Source organism: Pleurodeles waltl, chromosome 1_2 (assembly GCF_031143425.1).
Source record: "Pleurodeles waltl isolate 20211129_DDA chromosome 1_2, aPleWal1.hap1.20221129, whole genome shotgun sequence".
Classification (NCBI taxonomy): Eukaryota; Metazoa; Chordata; class Amphibia; order Caudata; family Salamandridae; genus Pleurodeles; species Pleurodeles waltl.
The window spans coordinates 1207789235-1207807026 of NC_090437.1; positions in this window are offsets into that span (position 1 = coordinate 1207789235).

Genomic DNA, 17792 nt, shown 5'->3' on the forward strand with positions numbered 1-17792 from the left:
TGTCGGAGGCAAAACATGCTATTCTCCTTCCAGATTGGCTAAATCTTCATTGTGTGTGATGTGTATGTAGCACTTGATGTGTCTAATCGTTTTAGGGCAAGGTGCCTGTAGCCCAACACAGATATTTGTCTTTGACATTCAACCAGATGCTTGGAATCTGATTTTGAGAGATCCTGTGATCAGACAATGTAGTATTGCCATGTGTATGTCTTTTGGTATTGTTGCTGAGGGATTTCCTTTGTGGAGGTGAGATGGCTCCAGCTGGTGACATAGACCAATTAAAATGTGCCAATGAAATTGTCAGTTGTATCCCCTCCTTCCATGTTGTGCATGTTTGCATAATACGTTGGGAGCACTGTTCTGAATTATTGGTGTCTTGTTTGATTTTCTAAGTTTCTGACATGATAGTTGGCTATTGGTGCTGCAGTGTACTTAACCTGGTATATGAGTACACACTTGTATGTTTGTGTAGGTGAGATATGGTTGTTGTCCTGAGCTAAACATTATACATATCCAGCAGATACATAATTACACAAGTAGATATTTGTGCCATTGTCAAGTTCATGTTGAATTACATACATACACAGCAAACAATGAGTTCAATACTGGTGGGTGTATTGTAGTGAACGGGGATGAAAAAAAAGTTGGGTAATTCAAACAAAAAATGAAAAGTGAAGACAATCATGATGAATGAAACCAGAGTTGTAGTTGCCACATTCTTTGGAGTCCAAAGTCCAAAATATTGTTGCTGTCAGAAAGGTAGATGTGTCCAGAAATAGTCCACAAGGTGAATGTATAACACACACTGGAGGAAATTAGGTTTGAGGTTTCTTGGTGGTGGAGGTCTTGGCACAGTTAGCTCCTGGTAATTTGCATGGATGTCCCCACTTGGCAGTGCAGGGTGGGATCCACAGCTGCGAGGACAGAAGTGTCTGAAGGTGTTTCTTCCTCTGGCAGGGCCTCCCTTTCTGTGGCTGCAGCATATGTTGATGGTCCAGATGTAGTTGGACAACAGGAAGGGGTAGATGGTGCTGGGAAATCCCTGCAGAGGTGGGTATGGATGTCCATCAACACCTCTATTCGTGAGCCCATGTTGGAGTTATGGGCCTCCATCTAGTTGTGTATGTCCCTATGCAGCTGCTTCATCTCCCTGATTTCGGTGAGTACCTGACCCATCATGCCTTGTGACTCCTGGTAAACTCCCAAGACTCGCCCAATGGTGTCCTGGGTGTGAGTGTCCCCAGTGGCCTCCATCTGCTTGCCCACAGTTACCCTCCCCTTTTTTCTCTGCATCAAGATTTTTTACATTTTATGTAGTTTTAGCTGTACTGTGTTTTAGCTGGTGACAAGAAGCTTTGCGTATGCGTTCTCATAATAATAATAGAATAAAAAACTGATTTTCTAAAATATCATTTTTGGTCTTCTACTTTCTCCACTGTCTACACCATACCACCTATCCGTCCCATTGTCCTTCTGTCTTGTACTCCTGTGCTCCTACACCAACATCCCTTTGTCGTGAAGACCTCTTGGACCTGAGTTGGTTCCCCCATTTTTGATTCAATTTACATTTTATATTTTACATGTTTTAGCTGCATCGCTTTTAGCAATAACATTTTATATATTTTCCTTGCTTGATATTCTTATAAGAATATGCTGTACAACATGCTTGTTTAGTTAAGCTTTTCTAAATATGTAATCAGGACATTTTGTTCAAGGCTAAGAACACTGTACATGATTTCCAGGTTTTTGTGTTGCCTGTTCAGGAGACAGCTTCTAATAACCAGACATAGCATTATATCAGAACTGTGCTTCTAGCACAGTGTGGGTTTATTATATAAGTGATGCACTGACCTGGAAGGGGCAGAGGGGTATTCCAGCCATGACCATCCTGTGGTGAATGTTTTATCTGACAGGCAGCTTTGCTGGTGCTAATCTTCCAGCTTCCCAACAGGATTGCCATCCACTCTGCAGGCCGACTCCTGACTCTATCTCTAGGTATTGTAATTCCTTAGATCGGGTCAGGCAGAAGGCTACACTCCCTATGCTGTCAGTATAGTCTTAGAGCTAGGTAGGAACCCCTAGAACATATTTACCATGGTTGGATTATTCGTTGTCTTTACCATGTTCCTAATGATGGTTACTTTGATTTGTTTCACCTGCCTAATTATCATAGCTCATTCTGTTTATGCACAATTACAACTGTTTCAATAAATGTATTGAAAACGTATCTTGTATCTTTCTTGTGTTTCGCCTGGGCATGCATGACTAATACAACAAAAGGATGAGATCTGGTTCCACAACTTCCCTGCAGAGTCTGAGTGTTATGTTCGGGTTGCCTAGTTACCTTCCATCCCGGTAGGTTTAGGGGTTCGGGTGAGGCCCTGTGAGCTAGCCAGGAGTTGGGCCGACAGTTTCTGATGGTGTGGACTGACTTAGGGCCTGATTACTAGTTTGGCGGTCTGTGGACCGCCATGGCGGCAGCGGCGGTCCGACTGCCGACTAGTTGGTGGTCGGAACACCATATTATGGTGCATGCGGTTCCATAGACGAAAGACCGCTGTGGTCCCTCCACACCACCAGGCAGAACAGTCCGCAGCGAGACAGGCCAATAAGGCTGTCGGAGCCAGTGTTTCTGCTGGACAGATTATGATGCTCCCTTCCGCTGATGTGACTGTGGTGGCCCAACCACCACGTCCCAACTCGCGGAAACAGAGGCATATAAGGCAGGAACTCACCTGTAGGCATCATCACACATCCTGTGCTGCCATGGAGCCGATCCTACACGTCCTGCCACTGCTGCTGCTAGATGGAGCCCAAAATCAACGCTGCCATGGACGCAACTGACGGTAAGACAAAACATCTACCTGTGTCCCCAAACACCACAACAAATTGACGCGCTATCATCCACCAGGTGTGGGCGCTGTGCTCCATGGGCCAAGTATAATCTTGTGTGTCCCGGGTCGGACATGTACACAACATATGACCCAGTCATAGCCACATGACCCCCCTTTGGGCAGGTCACTGATACTGCACCGCCACACTCCACAAAACCACACGTCTGCACATCCAAGTTTCAGGGACAGTGAAGTGTACATAACATTGTGTCACACAACAGCAACACAACATCAGCATCACACCTACTAAAGGAACTAATGCTATGGCCTGTCGTGATATTGAAGATACACAAGTATGGATGTGTCATTTAACCCAAACACCCCTTTCTATGCAACATCCCTGTAATGGACCCTCACATCTCACCCGCATTGCAAGACAATGGAAGGTAAATGGGGTGCACAATATTTTCAGAGACACATATACAAAGCTCACAATGTAAACAATACCTGCTGAATAGGGATGGCTGCATCAGAGGGACCCCAGGAAGGATGCTGCCGTGGGACACATTTCACTTTGTGCACATGCTCCTAAAACACTATTTGCACAGGAATTGGGCCTTCATATATCTCAGGGACAACCAATAGTATAACCAGGTGATATGCCTATCTGCCAAATGTGTAAGTGCAAGTCAAGAAAGCAAATACAACAGCAACAGCATGGGTCACACATGTAGATGAAGTAGCTAGAAGGTACACACATGAAAATGGACAAATGGTCAGACAAATGTATAGGAAGGTAGCACAAGTGAACGCTCTCCATGTGTGTGGAAAAACAAAATTCTAGTTTGCATACATGATACAAATGTCCAATCTACATCAGGGGGACAAATCTAACCCAATACATGTTGACATTGGCCAAGCCAAGATGAAATACTTACCATATCAAACACACAATGCAATGACATCCCAAATGGATTACCACCCACGTATCCATCCATTGAACATCTCCCCTTGTCCTGGGTGGCACCAGCACTGGTCCCAAAGTCAGATCTTGCCAACCACAGCAAATGGATCAGCAACCAGGGTGAATCAAACACAACTGAAGATGCACATCACAAATCACACAGAAACAGCAAAACGGTAGAAAAGTAATGCCAGGACAAATGTCTACCCAAAAACAGCTTGGGTTTGATAACGCAACTTTAAATATGCATTAAGGCCAATGACCAGTCCACAAACAGTCCATGCACACTGCTGTGCACCACAAATTGACTCACTGACCACTGGCATAGGAACATACACAGGAATGGACATCAAATGTGCATGCCAGGCACCTCAGTGATCCCCCTTGGGTGAGGTTGGGTCAGATTTAGGATGGGTGGGTTTGGTTTTGGGAGGGGTAGGCTTCACTTTGGGAGGGGAAGGCTTAACTTTGGGAGGTGTGAGCTTCTTCTTGGGGGTGCAAGGGGTGTGGCTGGTTTCAGGGTGGGCATGTGTGACAGGGGAAGACTTGGACGTGGAAGGGATGGGTTGGGATGTGGGCGGGGTTCTTTTGGTTTTGGAAGGCGGTTTCACAGGGCTAAGGACAAGGTCAAACAGGAAACTTTCTTTGGGAAAACCGGTAGGGTCTACAGAATGGACTAGGGGTTGGGAACTTGAGGAAGTGCTTGTCTTGGCTGTGGATGTCGTTGCTGCTGGTGTGTGTGTTTCTGAGGTATGCTTCGTTTAGGAAGGTGCCTGTTGCATGTGTGAGTGTGGGCATTTGCATTTATTGGAGTGATGTGAGGTGGAGGTGATGGCTAAAGAGGGAGTGGTGGCTGTGTCTGTGGGTGTTGGGGCAGTGTCTGGGGTATGGTGTGTGTGGTGTGTGGGTGTTGGGGTGGTGTCTGGGGGTATGTTGTGTGTGGTGTGGGTGTTGGGGAGGTGTCTGGGGGTATGATATTTATGGTGTGTGTGTCTGTGGGTGTTGTGGTGGTGTCTGTGGGGGTGGTGTCTGGGGGTATGGTGTGTGTGGTGTGCGTTCCTGTTGGTGTTTGGGTGGTGTCTGTGGGTATGGTGGATGTGGTGTGTGAGTTGGTGGGGTGGTGTCTGTGGGAATGGTGGGTGTGGTGGTCTGTGTGAATGACTGTTGAGTGCATGCATGCCGGTGTGTCCTGTCTTGCCTGTGCTTATGTGTGCTGCTTGTGTGTGTTAAGCTGGGTGCGTGTGGACCTGTGTGTGTACTTGGGACAAGTAGGGGAAGAGGGATATTGGATGGGGAAGAGGTAGGTGGTGGGGTTGGGATTGTAGGGGGTGGAAGGCTGCCGTCATTAAAGAGGCCAGAGCCTGAAGAGATCTCTGTAGGCGAGACATAGCACTATGAATGCCTTCCAGGTAAGTAACCATCTGCTGAAGCTGCATTTCCTGCACCAAGATGGCATTCAGAATGGCAGTCTGACTCACAGAGATACTCCTCAGGAGGTCAATAGCCTCCTCACTCAGGGCAGCAGGAGTGACGGGGCAGGGGAGTGAGGTGCCTGGTGCGAAGGAGGCACCAACCCTCTTGAGTGAGCAGGCATGGCCAACTGGGTGGGGAGAAACAGGGAGGGTGTAGGTAGAACTGGAAGTGGTAGGCAGGGATGGAACAGGTACAGGTCCTGATGGGTCTGCCACCACTAGGGAGTGGCCACCGAAGTAAGAAACGGAAGATGTTGATCCTGTGTCCTCTGTGGCACTCCCCTAATCCTCCGGGCCACTGGGTCCCTTGGTGTCTGATGTCTCTTGACCGGAGGTACTGTTGCCAGCTGCTTGGCCACTGGTTTCAGCCCTGTCTCCTTTGCTTGCCTGTGCTGATGCTGAAATTACAAAGACAAATAGGGTCACTACATATGCCTGAACACACTTGAACGACTGCTTTGATTACCAAACATTACCACAATGTACAGTAGCCCCAAGACACAAGTTTCACCAAAGTAGCCCCAACATTTGCAACACCGTATGCATGCATCCTACATGAACTGTGAATAGTTGCCCACTGGAAAATCGGAATCACAGACAACTCCAGTTGCATGGGTGAAGTTGTGCAATCACAATATACATGGAGCAAGTAGGAGACCTTATCACCTTGAATGGTTTGGCTTATGTAGGATCCGTCAGTAACCTGTGGGCACAAAATAGTATAGCAATGCCAAGTTCAATCTCACAGATCCCAAACAAGATCATGCATCCAGCTGATCTTCTTATACCCAATACTGCATTATGATGAAATGATGGCCAAATGATCCTGCCATGTTGCAGCATGAAGTACAGTAGCCGGAAGAAGGTGGCAGGGAAAACACCTATGTCACACTGTTAAAAATCCCCAGTTGTAACTTCACAATATGTTTATTGTCTAAATAAACTCATGCAAGGTATACGAATGTTGCTTTGATAGATAACACATCTTGCACAGAAAGGTATCCTGGAGACAATTTGGCCAAAATGACTGGGAGATTTGTCTACAAATATCCACACTAGAATGAATCAGCTAGCTCCAGGGAAATCATCTTTCTTGATTGGTACTGCTGAGAATACCCTATTCACATTGTATACATAAAAGCCAATAGTCCACTGAATGTTGTAGAGGCTCAGGGATACTCCAGTACCTGTGGAAGGCCCTTACCATGTTGCTTAATGTGAAAGACATCACTGTTCTTTTTTGTCATGCAAACACAGATTCCATTGGAATGAGTGTACACAACCACATATGATTCCCACATTCTTGCAAGTTACTCCCGGATGCATGTCAACAGTTAGGTAATGAACCTTCACCATTTAACATGTGCTAAGCACTTCGCTAAATGATTCTACGTCAATGGCATGGAAATGCACATTGTGAATAAAAGCTGTAGTCCTCCCTGTCATTTCCTTCATTGCTTCTGAAATTGTACAATGCCAAATTAAATGGAGTGACAGGTGGGGGTATGTGTGAACCACCAAGCAATGGTGACACACTCCTGTCTTTGGCACCACATGAACTGTAGGCCCATAACATATGTCTTATTCCTAACACGTGTTGGCATGCACACATATGTGAGGGAATCAGACATCATATTACGAAGACAGGTAGAACACGCATGAAACAGCAGTGAAAATGATATGGCAATAGTGAGAGGTACACTTGCTAACATGTAGGCAAAAGGAATGATGGCAACAGTGATGTTACCAAAATCATGCCAATGGACATTCACTACTTACCAAGGGAAAATGCTCCACTGTGACTGCACCTAAAAGGCAATGAATGCTCTGTCCCATGTGTGATGGCCAGCTTCACATGAGAGACAGTAGTGAGGTACCAACACTCGTAACACACTGAAAACAAGTGGCCTATGGGGGACAAATGGCAATATACTCACTTGAGCAGACACATGGCTGGGTACATCGGTCTATTACCTCGTGCTGTATGTTATTGAGGTGACACACTGAAGACAAGTGGTCTGTTGGGTACAAATGACACCCACAACCACAAACAACATGACCTGATTGATCACTGTACTCAGCCATGTGCTGGCCATGAAGAGTAAATTGGTTGTAGATTGTACACTGTTGTGTCTTGGGTCCCTGGGCCAATAGGCAAGGCACATCAGCATGCACCAACTTCCATACTTACACAAACAAATACTCATCTTGTGTGTCACACATGGTCCATCTCCAATCTTCAGTGGGAGATGGCCGACTCTAGCACATCAACTTGGCAAGGTGCCCAAGACTCACCTCCTTGGAGCTGCTGTGCTTCATTCAAACACCCATCAAGCTCAGGGTAGGCCACTGCCAGAATGCAGGCCATCATGGGGGTCAGGCTCCGCCGTGGGCCCCACCCACGTTGGGAGGACAGCCCCAGCTGGACATCCGCGATCTTCCAGACCCAGTGTCTCAAGTCCTCCCACCTCTTTCGACAGTGGATGCTCCGCCAGCTATGGACCTCCAGGGTCCACACCTTCCAGGAATGGCTCTCCAAACCCCTTTCTTCTGATGGGCATTGACCTATAAGGATGCAATAGACAAATGAAAAAGTTACAATTCCAGTTTTTTGACCAACCGGTTGTGTCACCCACATTTCAGAAACACTAAGCACAAAACGTTTGTAACTGTCAACACACCACAGTGTAAAGCACACATGCTGATGAGCACAGGGACATAAATATAAACTTTTTGAGTTATCTGCAGACTAACCCACTACCCTGCTTGTGTCCTACACTGACTAAGCAAGCCCACTGACATCAGATAGCCCAGGCTCAAGCAACATGTACTGTGATGTGAGCCACAATGAAACAGAACACACTATTGTAATCTTATGAAGGATCAACTCCTTGGGCCTGACTGGGCAGACAAATGTACATCCAGCCACATTGACTCACTGCATACAGTCCCCACAGGCAACTACCATAGTACAGACTATAACCTAAGACATAAGTGACAATGAAAGGGCTGCCATGGGTGGCACGTAAAGTCTTTTCCTTGTGCTTTTGGTGGACATGTGGGCTACCTAATGTAATGTCATACCACTTCAGAGTGGGTTTGTGTGGTATGTACTTGAAGCACAGAACATACATTTGACCATATATGGCAATCCTACAGAGATGGCATCCAACATACTAAGGTATGTTTGGTCTGATTGGTTGCATGTAGCCAAGCTAATGAGTCACATGTCATGTCCTCCCCAGAATCACCTAATTTTCTGTACTGGAGGTTTGTCACTTATGCAATACGCTTGTACTGTACAAATATGACTTATGAAAAGGTGACAACAGAGCTGTGGGAGTAAGGGACCTGCCATAAGTCAATGACACACACTGACAATGAGGCTCAATGCAAATATGTTCTAAGTCAGGGAGTTACGTCAGGACCCATTCGTGATGTAGTCTATGTACAAAGGCCTTCAGGCCAAGTTTTGCCACTGTAACTCATTTGGGCCACATCTAAGGATTTGCAGGTCTACAGGTAGGGGGCCCGATGCCACAGTTGCATAGCCACAGTAGCCCTACCCCAGCCTGGTCTATGTCCCATACTGTGAAAAACATTTGACATGCCCTGGTCTCTGCAGGCTCAGCAAACAGTATCTATATGACAGTCACATTTTCATCACTTCCTTGCATGACAGCACATCCTGTGCCCATCCTCTATGTGGGTTCAGGGTTGCGTGGCACTCTGAAGGGCGCAGTGATTTTTACATGGTTCTCATACAACAGTTTGTCAAGGCCAGATGTGTGCTGAGTGATCTCTAGGACTATACACATTGCCAACAAAATCCTCAAATGACTAAAACAGTATACATACACTGCTCATGCTGTAATGCACATACATGTTGTTTTACGTTTCCAAACATCATATACAAAGATATGTCATAGTATGGCTGTAAAGTCTCCTTGCCTAGATAGATGAATGCAACAGGAGGAGGATCTAGGGTTTATCACACAACACAATGGTAATGTGAAATACATAGGGGCTCAGTTACAAGCTCCTAGCACCACCGGAACTTCACTTTCAGTGATGTTCCGGTGGCGCAGTGCCCATTTTCATATTTACAAGGCACTAAGCCCCTTTGAGTGGCTTAATGCCACCTTGTATTTATGGAACCCCGTGATGCAGTTTTAGCAGCAGAGGGGCGTGCAATCCGTGTTGCTGTGGGCGTTTCCAAGCAGCACCCATTATTTTTGACACTGCAACAGATTTATGAGAAATCTTAAACCTGAGGCAGCACCAAAAAATAAAGCCACCACCTGGATTCCTGCATGGACGTCCCCGCTTTCAAGGAGGAGGATCAGCTGCTGCAGAGGAAGGGATTTCTGAGGGTAGATGTGCCTCTGGCAGGCCCTCCCTTCCTGTGGCTGCTGCAAATGTACTTGGCCTTGAGTTAGTTGGCCCACAAGAAGTGGTGGATGGTGGTTGAAAAGCACTGCTAAGGGCTGTGTGTATGTACCTCAGCACCCCTTTTAGTGTGGCTGTGTTTGAATTGTGGTCATCCATTTTTTAGATCATGTCCGTCTGCAGCTGCTTCATTTTCCAGAGTTCAGTTAACACCTGGCCCATCACGCCTTGGGACTCGTGATAGACCCCCAAGACGTGGCTGATAGAATCCTGGTCAACAGCAGTCCCAGTGGCCTCTCTCCGCTGGCCCATGGCATCCCTCCCACGTACCCAACCCCCCCACGAGTCCGTGCCTATGGCACAGGTTGTTCTGGACCCTCAATGTCTAGAGTGTTGGGTTGCACCTCAGGATCCAGGACTGGTGGCACAAGATGGTTGGAACTGTGCTAGGTACACAGGTTGGGGGGCTTGGGCTGGGAGGTGTCATTGTGGGCACATTGAGACTTCCTGTTGCCGTCTGACCAGGTTGTCTAGATGTGCCAGGACCGTCCTCCACGTCCACAAGTCTAGGAGTGTCGTCATCACTGAGTGCTTCATCCAGGGGTGGAGTGTGAGTCAGGTCGACCTCCTGAGTAAAAGACTACATTGTTATTGGTTGAAGTGTGACATCTACCTCCATAGGTTTTGTGTTACAGTAATTAGCGACGTGGGACATTCTTAAGTGGTAGGCTAGCCTAATGTACCATGTTACCATGATTTAGGAGTATTTGACATGACATGTGTGAAGCTTTCCTAAACTGTTAGGCTCAAGCAGCTCATTAGATGTGTTGATCAGTTGCAATTTGGATGAGGGAATGAAAATGGCATCTTACCAACAGTGAAGCCAACACAGTGGAGCAGCAACATGTGCATTTGACCATTCGGAGGCCTAGTTCAGTGTGATACAGCAAACACACAACTTTGTTGTAGCTGTAGCTGCAGTCATCATGTGTGCAGTGCTGTATCAATGTGTTTTCTGCTGCTACCAATCTGCTGATGCGGCTTATGACCTTATTAATACTTAGGTGGTCATTCTGACCCTGGCGGTCTTTGACCGCCAGGGCGGAGGACCGCGGGAGCACCGCCGACAGGCCGGCGGTGCTCCAATGGGGATTCCGACCGCGGCGGTAAAGCCGCGGTCGGACCGGCACCACTGGCGGGGTCCCGCCAGTGTACCGCGGCCCCATTGAATCCTCCGCGGCGGCGCAGCTTGCTGCACCGCCGCGGGGATTCCGACCCCCCCTACCGCCATCCAGATCCCGGCGGTCGGACCGCCGAGATCCGGATGGCGGTAGGGGGGGTCGCGGGGCCCCTGGGGGCCCCTGCAGTGCCCATGCCACTGGCATGGGCATTGCAGGGGCCCCCGTAAGAGGGCCCCTACATGTATTTCACTGTCTGCTGCGCAGACAGTGAAATACGCGACGGGTGCAACTGCACCCGTCGCACAGCTTCCACTCCGCCGGCTCGATTCCGAGCCGGCTTCATCGTGGAAGCCTCTTTCCCGCTGGGCTGGCTGGCGGTCTGAAGGCGACCGCCCGCCAGCCCAGCGGGAAAGTCAGAATTACCGCCGCGGTCTTTCGACCGCGGAACGGTAACCTGACGGCGGGACTTTGGCGGGCGGCCTCCGCCGCCCGCCAAGGTCAGAATGAGGGCCCTAGTGTACACACTTGGTAAGGTGACATTCATGTCCTCAATGGTATAATTTTGAGATACCAGGTCAAAATATAGCTAGGTAGACAGACACGTCTCGGAGTTGAGCATAATCTATATATTGCTCACTCCCAGGTGAGTAAACTTCATTTGAGAGTTCACTAACAGATGTATTTGGGCAGGTGGACACTGGGCTGGTGGTTGGAGTTACAGAAACAGGGTCTCCTGGGAGTTGCAGTCATGTCACTCCCCTTTCTCCCCAACACATGACAAATGGTATACTCCCAGATAAGTAAACTTCATTTGAGAGTTAACTAGCAGATGTATTTGGGCAAGTGGACAGTGGGCTGGTAGTTGGAGATACAGAAACAGGGCCTATTGAGCTTTGCAGTCAGAGCACTCCCTCTACTTCCCCACACTTGACAAATGGTATACTCCCAGGTGAGTAAACTTCATTTGAGAGTTCACTAACATATGTATTTGGGCAAGCGAACACTGGGCTGGTGGTTGTGGTTACAGAAACAGGGCCTGTTGGTCTTTGCAGTCAGGCCACTCCCTCTACTTCCCCACACACTTGACAAATGGTATACTCCCAGGTGAGTAAACTTAATTTGAGAGTTCACTAACAGATGTATTTGGGCAAGTGGACACTGGGCTGGTGGTTGGGGTTACAGCAACAGGGCCTGTTGGGCTTTGCAGTCAGGTAACTCCCTCTACTTCCCACCACTAGACAAATGGTATTTGCTCAAGTGAGTACCCTTCATTTGAGAGTTATCTAACAGATGCATTTGGGCAAGTTGACACTGGGCTGGAGGTTGGAGTTACAGAAACAGAGCCTATTGGGCTTTTGGGTCAGGTCACTCCCTCTATTTCCCAACACTTGACAAATGGGATAAACCCAGGTGAGTAAACTTAATTTAAGATTTCACTAACAGATGTATTTGGGCAAGTGAACACTGGGCTGGTGGTTTGAGTTACAGAAACAGGGCCTCCTGGGAGTTGCAATCGGGTCACTCCCTCTACTTCCCAACACTTGACAAATGGTATACTCCCAGATGCATACACTTCATTTGAGAGTTCAATAACAGATGTGTTTGGGCAAGTGGACACTGGGCTGGTGGTTGGAGTTCCAGAAACAGGGTCTCCTGCAAGTTAAAGTCAGGTCACTCCCTCAACTTCCCAACACTTGAAATATTCTATACTCTCAGGTGAGTAAACTTCATTTGAGAGTACACTAATAGATGTATTTGGGAAACTTAACACTGAGCTGGTGGTTGGCGGTACAGGAACAGGGTCTCCTGGGAGTTGGAGTCAGGACACACCCTCTACTTCCCAACACTTGACAAATATTGGGTATGGCATACCTGTTGCTAGACTGTGTTTAGATTGGAGCATGCATTTACATGTTGAGATATAAAATGAGTCTTGGGATGAATTTTTGTTATTGAAACACTTACAGGTCCCATTTCAACTTATGGCAATGATGGGCCCTGATAGCTGTGACGATATGTCCAACAATACACATTGACAGTCTTACATCTCAGATACTTTGGGCATTGAATGTTGTTAGAGTCAATGGATGACACAGTGGCAAAAGCTGCGCTGTGAGCATGCATGACATTGCAGTTTTGCAACAGTTTTTGTGTTGTAACTTACCAGACTCCACTCCCCCAGGTGTTCCCATCAAGCCCTCAGGATGCAGGATGGCTAAGGGTGGGGCCAACAGCATTTACTCTGTCGATGATCCTTTGCCACAGTTCCATTATCCTACTGAGAGGAGTGTGCTGGACTTGGACTCCAAACAATTGTGGCTCTACTCTTATGATTTCATCCACCATAACTCTCAACTCATCCTCTGAAAAACAGGGATTTTATAGACGTGACACAGTGGGGAATATTAGTGGGTGACAAGGAGTTACTTACAAAAGGAAAGTGATGTGGGGAGTAAATGGAGAAGAGTGTGTGAAAGGGGTTTTAGAGTTAGTGAAAAAAGGGATGTCTTATCACTCTGGTCAGAAATCAACTCTCGGTTGCAGTGGAGATGCAAAGGATCATGGTCTGTGAAGGAGTGCATTTTATAGTGTGCTTTGCAGATGTGTCCACTGGGTCCATGATTTTCAGCTGTGTTGTTTTTTAATTTATCCAATGGGCATTTGTCTGTTGTTTTGCCGAACGTGTACTGCAGCAGTCGCCTGCTGTTGGCTAACCTCTGCATGGCAACCACCACGTCGACTGTGTGTTTCTAATAGGCTCAGCGGTTGGCCACAGTGCTGATGGTGCCAGAGTACGGACCACCAAGATAGGAGACCGCCGCCCCACTGGCGGTCAGCACTTTGGCTTGGCGAGGGGTTGTTCTGCCTGTCTACAGCGTAATAAGGCGTTATGGGGACTGCCAGCGCAGCTGTCTTTTTTGCATCGCCAATGCGGTGGTCTAGTGGTCCAATCGCTAAACTCGTAATCAGGCCCTTAGTCTCCCACATTCTGAAGTTTTGTCATCCTAAATACGCAGTCCTATTATCGTAGTAGGAACTGTATAATACCTTCATCCACCCACCTTTCTACCCATCGGACACCCCCATATCTTACCCTCTTAACCTTTCTTTTAATCCTATTCCTACCAAGCTAAGGAAGTATTTACATGGGAAACCAAAGAAGACAATATCATACTTTTACAGAATGTTGAATAAATGCACGCAGGCCAAATGAGGGATCACACAACAACAGTCAGACACCACAATTACACCCAGTCACACAGGTTAAACGATGGGACAACTCTATTTAACAACATCCCCAGCAGATCTGGGTTTGGAGGAAGGAGTAATGACTCACCCCATCACCACTCCTCTCACTCACATTGGTATGATTGGTATGATCCAAACACAAAGACTTAGAGGGCACAAGTACAGGTTGGATGATGGAATGCTTATGGAACCACCCATAACCATGATAATCTGCAGAGGCAAGCATGGAGGGTCATTCAACCCTGCTACCCCTTTTCAGAGCACTTTCCACCAAGGTAGCTGACAACATAAAAACTGATGTATACATATACCTGGTCCTGTGGCTGTGTCACACCCTGCTCCAATGGCCGAACCTACTACATGCAGACAACAGCAGACACCTCCTAACCACTAAGATGCCAAATAATTAGCAAATGGTGTGCGCCAAAAAGCTCACATGACATAATATAACATAATATGGAAGGACAATGCCAAAACCTCCCTCGGAAGCTCTTACCATAGTTCTAAATATTCTTCATGCGCCGCCATGGGGATTCTGACACCCCCTCCCGCCATCCTGTTCCTGGCGGGTCTCCCGCCAGGAACAGGATGGCGGTAGGGGGTGCCGCGGGGCCCCTGGGGGCCCCTGCAGTGCCCATGCCCATGGCATGGGCACTGCAGGGGCCCCCGTAAGAGGGCCCCACAAAGTATTTCAGTGTCTGCTATGCAGACACTGAAATATGCGACGGGTGCCACTGCACCCGTCGCACCTTCCCACTACGCCGGCTCCATTCGGAGCCGGCGTCCTCGTGGGAAGGTTGATTTGCCCTGGGCTGGCGGGCGGCCTTTTGGCGGCCGCCCGCCAGCCCAGGGCAAATCCCAAAATACCCTCAGCGGTCTTTCGACCGCGGAGCGGTATTTATCACCCCCATTGTGTAACTACTTTGAAGGCATCAACTATAAGGTTCCTCTCCTATATGCTGTTCGTTAAGCTGTCCTGCACTGCTCATACATATAATACATATCTAACATCATTTGTAATATTTATATACATTATTTCGCTTGTATAGCATACAGTAAGATTTCACTGGACACCGAGGTCATTACAAGTTGGGAGGAAAAGGGTGAGGTATTCACACATGCTAAATACCATTACCCTGGGGTGAGGTATTTATCTTTAGTGGTAAGTACCAGCTATTCGTGTTTTTTACTTGCAACTGAAGCATGACATACAGAATTGGTATTTAAACACACCGAATACTGCATATTTTGCTTTTTTCCGTGACATATTTCAGCAGGTTTGACCTGTCAAAATCTATCAGTGGAAAACTGTGAGGGTGTTAAGTAATTCCGAATTTAGCCCTGCACTTGTAATAAGGGCGTAGGTACTGATAATAGTGTTAATAAGTACTTAGTCAAAAGGAAGCTATGTATTTGAGCTGAAACTTTAAGCTGGCTGCAAGCTTTAGCTGGCAATCAGTGAAGTACTGTGATTTGGGCCTTTTGTGACCTGTTCAACACAAATCATACTGCAAATTATGGAGAACTTGCAGAGGTTGAATGAGATAGGAGACTGTACCACAGTATTGGGAGCTGCAATGTCAATTTGGCACTAATGCCGGTTTAGGCAGTTAATCCATCGTGCTCTTCTGAGAGTAGCCTTTCTTAGACGTCTGAAATAACAGTTGGATTAATTGACTTCTTGCCTTAAATGTGACTCCAATGCTGCTGAAGGGCACCCACAAAATCACTCAAAAGGTTTTCAATCAATACACTCATTTGATGTAACCCATCTGTGCTTAAATTTGCTGAAAATGATCATGCATATTATTGTTATCATTCTGATGGCATGTATTAGCATGCAAACCTATCTGTAAATTATGATATTTTGCATAATTTTAAAACAGAGACACAACAGATCACTAGGTGGATTTCATAAATGTTAAACAATAAAGAGGATAGTCACAAGTCCAGTGACTTTTTACAGGCCTGTGGGCACACTCAATGAATATACACCCCCCTGTGAGTACTGGTTATAAAAGAAGACAGTGGGCCTGATTCTAACTTTGGAGGACGGTGTTAAACCGTCCCAAAAGTGGCGGATATACCACCTACCGTATTACGAGTCCATTATATCCTATGGAACTCGTAATACGGTAGGTGGTATATCCGCCACTTTTGGGACGGTTTAACACCGTCCTCCAAAGTTAGAATCAGGCCCAGTGAGTCCTTTGGCCTTCCAATATCCTGCACACTTAAAGCTACTGATTAAATTCATTGATCTATATTATTGAAATTTGTGGAGAAATAATTATCACGAAGGGCCCTGTCCTGCCAGCACCCATAATGTTTTTCAGAAATTCTCTTGTATCTCAATGGGGTGGTTTCAGAGTCTCTTCTGGGACTAGCTAACCACTTTTGCAGCACCATCTACTCCTCAATAAAGTCCTATAAGTGAATGTATGCTGCATTGTCCACGGTTGTGATTGATAATTAGTGCAAACTACGGGATCCCATTTGGCCTATCTGAGTATACAGTGATACACTCTTAAGGCACCAGGGGCCCATAAAGTATAAAAAGAGACATAACTTTATATCCACTGTAAGCAGACCAACTAAACATATCTGCTGCTTTGCATGAGCGTCAGTTCACCAAAAGGCCAGGGGTAGCAGAAGTGAAATCACACGCCAGTTGACCTTTACAACTCACCCATACATGCTTACACATAAACACAGAATCACACATAAATAGACACTGGCCCTCATTCTGACCCTGGCGGTCGGCGGAGAGACGGCGGTCGGACCGCGAACAGACCGGCGGTATTAAAAATGGCATTCTGACCGCGGCGGTCCCCGCCGCGACCGACCGCTACTTCTCCACTCCGACCGCCGCGGCGGTCATGACCGCGGGGCTGGAGTTTGCGCACTCCGGCCCCGCGGTCGTCCCAAGACCGCCAAGGGTATTATGACCCTGCCTACCGCCGCGGTTTCTTGCGGGCGGGAACCGCCGTGCGAACCATGGCGGTAAGCACTATCGGGGCCAGGGAATTCCTTCCCTGGCACTGATAGGGGTCTCCCCCACCCCCCACTACCCACCCGAGTCCTCCCCCCACACCCTCCACCCCCCTGCCACCCCCCAGAGGTGGTACGAACCCCCTCCCCACCCCCACCCCGACATGTACATACATGTACCCCGACATGCACACACCCCCAACATGCACATATACACACCCCCTACACACACATACACAACGGGGACACATACCCGCACACATACATGCCGACATGCGCACCTGCCGAACAGCACACATTACCCATAGACACAGCAGCACCCCTCTACACACTCACACGCACACCCCCATGCACGCCCACATCACACAACACCCCCCCACCCCCTCCCCTCACGGACGATCAACTTACCTTGTGCGTTGGTCCTCCGGGAGGCGACGGGAGCCATAGGGACGTGACCGCCAACAGAAGACCGCCAACAGAAGACCGCCACACAGAAATGTGGGTCGTAATTCTGTGGGCGGTGTTCTGCTGGCGTGGCGGTGGAGGTTGACCAGTCTCCACTTTCCCGCCGACCGCCAGTGTGGCTGCTGGCGGTTTTCCGGCGGAACGCTCCCAGCGGTCAGAATGCGCACAGCGGCACACCGCCGCGGTCGGCGGTCTTCACCGCGGCGGTAACTCAGCGGTCTTGCGAAAAGACCGCCAAGGTCAGAAT